This window comes from Coenobita brevimanus, chromosome 104 (genome assembly GCF_032717465.1).
Source record: "Coenobita brevimanus isolate Jiangsu-jjx chromosome 104, ASM3271746v2, whole genome shotgun sequence".
Lineage (NCBI taxonomy): Eukaryota > Metazoa > Arthropoda > Malacostraca > Decapoda > Coenobitidae > Coenobita > Coenobita brevimanus.
The window spans coordinates 46,786,913-46,792,426 of NC_137057.1; positions in this window are offsets into that span (position 1 = coordinate 46,786,913).

Genomic DNA, 5,514 nt, shown 5'->3' on the forward strand with positions numbered 1-5,514 from the left:
ATTTTCTCTCTCTCTCTCTTTTTTTCTCTCTTTCTTGGGCACTATTTTTGTTCGTGCGTCTGTGTGGTTCTCCGTTTTCTTTTCGACTCTGTGTTGTATTTCTCTGTCTCTCTCTGTCTCTGTCTGTCTGTCTCTCTCTGTCTCTCTCTCTCTCTCTCTCTCTCCAGGAGGGGCTCGGGGACGGGTATTGTTTTTTTTTCGCCCGGCTTGTCTGCTTGTCTGTCTGCCTGTCTGTCTGTCTGTCTCTCTATCTGTCTGTCTGTCTCTGTCAACAACTTTACGCGAAAACTACTGGTGCGATTTTGACTGAAATTACAGAGGTGATGGGCCATGACCTTCTGATCACCTGAGAAAATTTTGGGCCAAATTGAGCGAAGGCCTAGGTTGTAGGCTCCAAAAATGTAAAAAAATAATAATAATAGTTTTTTCGCCTCAACACCTTTCCAATTCGTCACATCGACATGCAGCCCAAACCCAAAGGTGCATCGTTCAAATCTGCATCCCATACCATGCCTCAGTACACCAGGGGGGTCACCCCCCAGTTAGCGGTAGGGGGGTCAGTGTCAGGTGGGTCGGGTCTAAAATTTCAAATGGGCATAAAATCGTCAATTTTCACCCGATTTACTCCAAATTTGATGTGACATCTTTGACTAGATATCCTGTTGTGTTTATACCTCAGCACTAAAATGACTGCCGGGGACGGGTTTGCTGGACCTTGGCACCGCTTCTTGTTTTCATCCATCCATCCATCATCCAATCCTACGTTGCCCCATGAGGAGCGTAGGAGCCCGGGGCTAGGCAGTTGGTCCCGACATTTAAGATGAGAGTGACCAACCTCACTTATCCCTGAGTGGCATTGCGTGAGCAATAAACCCCAACCACCCCTTGGATATAAACCTTCACCGGCTCAATCCGATTGGAGCACAATGATTACCCACTAAACCACCAGGCGCCAAAATCTGGTTATATGGTTACCACCCAGCGTAGTAAATGGTTTCCTGGTGTACAGGAAACCATTTGGCTTGTCACTCAGTGTAGAGTCACCCACAGGCAGAAGGAAGAGGAAAGAATTAAGGAAAGAAAGACAGAAGAGGGAGTGTAAAGTCACCCGTAGGCAGAAGGACGAGGAAAGAATGAAGGAAAGAAAGACAGAAGAGGATGGAAGGAAAGAAGGATGGAAGAGAGGAAAGGGCAGACACCCAAGAGCAGCACTACATCGAGTGAGTGGATGGTGAGCGCCCCCACCTACCCTAGATGAATTTATTTAGATGTTTTGAAGGGGTTGAAATCTCTCTCTCTCTCTCTCTCTCTCTCTCTCATTTTTTCCTCTCCCTCCCTCCTCTTCCCTCCCTCCCTCCTTCCATCATATTTCCTTACCCTTCACCACCTTTTTCCTTCCTCTCCTCCCTCCTTCCCTCCCACTCCTCCCTCCTTCCCTCCCACTCCTCCCTCCTTCCCTCCCTCTCCTCCCTCCTTCCCTCCCTCTCCTCCCTCCTTCCCTCCCTCCTTCCCTCCCTCCTTTCCTTCCCTCCCTCCCTCCCATACTCGACCCTGTCCAACATACACACACACACACACACACACACACACACACACACACACACACACACACACACACACACACACACACACACACACACACAACTTCTGCATCATGTTCCCTTTTTTCCTCCACACTCCGGAGGGTTCGGTGGGAGGGGGAGAGCCTTTTTATTTACTATCCTTGTCTTATTCTCGGATTTGTATCACAGGAGCTGCCTAATTTCGGACAAGTTTTTTTTTTTTTTTTTTTTTAGTCAGTCTTTCTTATGCTTTTTCTCTCCTTCCCTTCACTTCACCTTCATGTCCCTCCCTCCTCGCTTCCTTTCTCTCCACCTCCTCCCTCCCTCCTCTCCTCGCTTCCCCCTTCCCTCCATCTCTCCCCTCTTCTTTCCTTCTCTTTTCTCCTTCCTTCCTTCCTACTTACCTTCCTTCCTTTCTTCCTTCCTTCCTTCCTACTTACCTTTTCCAGATTCTGTTCAATCCAGTATTTGTCACATTTCAGCTTCCAGTATCATTTCCTTCCTTCCTTCCTTCCTTCCTTCCTTCCTTCCTTCCCTCCTTCCTTCCTTTCTTTCCTTCCTTCCCTTCCTTCCTTCCTTCTTTCCTTGCTTCCTCCATACTGTTTCTTTTTCTCCCATACTCAACTCTGTCTGCCCTTCTGAGTTCAGGATTCATGTCTCTTATCTTTTATCTTCCTCTCCCTTTCTCCCTCCCTCCTTCCCTCCCTCCATCCTTCCATCTCTCCCTCCTTCTTTCCCTCTCACTCACCCTCCTTCTTTCCCTCTCACTCTCCCTCCCTCCCTCCTTCCCTCCATCCAACCCACCTTTCCTCCACCCAATGTCAATCCTCACCCATCACTCCCATCTCAGTTTTTTTTTCCCTACCCCATCCTCCCGTCCAATTTCATTACCCAGCCACTTAACAACCCCCTACTGCCTAATTGCACCCTGCTAATGACCGTAATTAACCAGGAACGCGATAATGGCGTTGATAAGAGAGTGTGGAGACTGTGGATGTAGGAGTGACCAAGGGAAAGATGTAATTTGGTGCTGTCTCTGTGTACACGATTTTTGGGGCTATGGTGTCATTGTGGGCTGGGGAGAGAGAGAGAGAGAGAGAGAGAGAGAGAGAGAGAATGTATAGTGAGAGGGGTTTCTATGTATGTATGAAAGGATTGTGTGTGTGTGTGTGTGTGTGTGTGTGTGTGTGTGTGTGTGTGTGTGTGTGTGAGAGAGAGAGAGAGAGAGTGTTTCTGTGTATTTTGTATAAGAAATGAGATTTGTGTGTGTGTGTGTGTGTGTGTGTGAGTGAGAGAGAGAGAGAGAGAGAGAGAGAGAGAGAGAGAGAGAGAGAGAAAGAGAGAGAGAGAATGTTTCTGTGTATGTGTATAAGGAATGAGATTTGTGTGTGTGTGTGTGTGTGTGTGTGTGTGTGTGTGAGAGAGAGAGAGAGAGACGAAACACAAAACCCAACCAAACAATAATTAAAAAAACAACCAAAATCAAGCGAAACAATGAAACAGCGAACGTAGTGAATGAAACAGATGTGAAACAATTCTTAACGAGCGTGTGGTAAGTAGTTAAGCCTCGTTAACCCCTTCGTTGACTGCTACTACTACCACCACAATTACCACTACCTCAGCAGATAGTCCACACACTCCTACCACCATCCCTACCACCATCAACCACCATCTGATAACAGTACCACCTGTAATAATCAATCTACCAATATTAGTAACTACCACCATCGCTACCTACCAACATTACCACCATCCTTACCTACCAACATTACCACCATCGCTACCTGCCAACATTACCACCATCTCTCCCTACCAACATTACCACCATCCCTACCTACAAACATTACCACCATCCCTACCTACCAACATTACCACCATCCCTACCTACCAACATTACCACTATCCCCACCTACCAACATTACCACCACCTACCCACCAACATTACCACTATCACTACCTACCAACATTACCACCACCTACCTACCAACATCACCACCACCACCTACCTACCAACATTACCACCATCCCTGCCTACCAACATCACCACCATCACCTACCCACCAACATTACCACCATCCCTACCTATTACCACCATTACCTACCTACCAACATTACCACCACCTACCTACCAACATTACCACCATCCCTACCTACCAACATTACCACCACCACCTACCACCATTACCACCATCCCTACCTACCAACATTACCACCATCCCTACCTACCAACATTACCACCATCCCTACCTACCAACATTACCACCATCCCTACCTACCAACATTACCACCATCCCTACCTACCAACATTACCACCATCCCTACCTACCAACATTACCACCATCCCTACCTACCAACATTACCACCATCCCTACCTACCAACATTACCACCATCCCTACCTATCAACATTACCACCATCCCTACCTACCAACATCACCACCACCACCTACCTACCACCATTACCACCATCCCTACCTACCAACATTACCACCACCACCTACCTACCAACATTACCACCATCCCTACCTACCAACATTACCACCACCACCTACCAACATTACCACCATCCCTACCTACCAACATTACCACCATCCCTACCTACCAACATTACCACCATCCCTACCTACCGACATCACCACCACCACCTACCTTCCACGATTACCACCACCTGCCTTCCAACATTACCACTATCGCTACCTACCAACATCACTACCATCCCTACCTACCAACATTACGACCATCTCTACCTACCAACATTACCACCATCCCTACCTACCAACATTACCACCATCCCTACCTACCAACATTACCACCATCCCTACCTACCAACATTACCACCATCCCTACCTACCAACATTACCACCATCCCTACCTACCAACATTACCACCATCTCTACCTACCAACATTACCACCATCCCTACCTACCAACATTACCACCATCCCTACCTACCAACATTACCACCATCCCTACCTACCAACATTACCACCATCCCTACCTACCAACATTACCACCATCTGCTACCACCCTACCATACCAACATTACCACCATCCCTGCTTCAGTTTTAGTATTACCACCATCCCTGCCTACCAACATTACCACCATCCCTACCTACCAACATTACCACCACCACTGCTACTACTACTACTACCACCATCCCTACCTACCAACATTACCACCATCCCTACCTACCAACATTACCACCATCCCTACCTACCAACATTACCACCATCCCTACCTACCAACATTACCACCATCCCTGCCTACCAACATTACCACCATCTCTACCTACCAACATTACCACCATCCCTACCTACCAACATCCTACTTAAGTTTCTTGTTTTTCATTATTCTTAACATTAAAAACTACCGCTACCACAACTACCACTACTACCACCATCTGCTACCACCACTACCACTACTACCACCATCTGCTTCAGTTTTAGTATGAACATATGGTCTATTCACCTACCACCATTCCTGACCACCACTACCACCACTACTACTACTACTACTACTACTACTACTACTACCACCACCACTACTACTACTACTACTACTACTACTACTACTACTACTACTACTACTACTACTACTACTACTACTACCACCACCACCACCACCACCACCACCACCACCATCACTTACCACAATCGCCAACTACCAACATTACCACCATCACCAACACTACTTATAAATACTTGCATATCCTGCCAACATTTTTGTACTCTCTGTCTGTCTGTCTGTCTGTCTGTCTCTGTCTCTCTCTTTCTCTCTCTTTCTCTCTCTCTCTCTCTCTCTCTCTCTCTCCTTGCACACTTTTTCCCTCCCCTCCCGGCTCTCTCCCTCCCTCATTTCCTCCCCATTACTTTCTTCTTACCTGCGAAAGTAAGAAAAATCAGTCAGCCTGTTTACCTGTGCTTACCTGGTCTTATTAATGTGTTGGCTCTTACC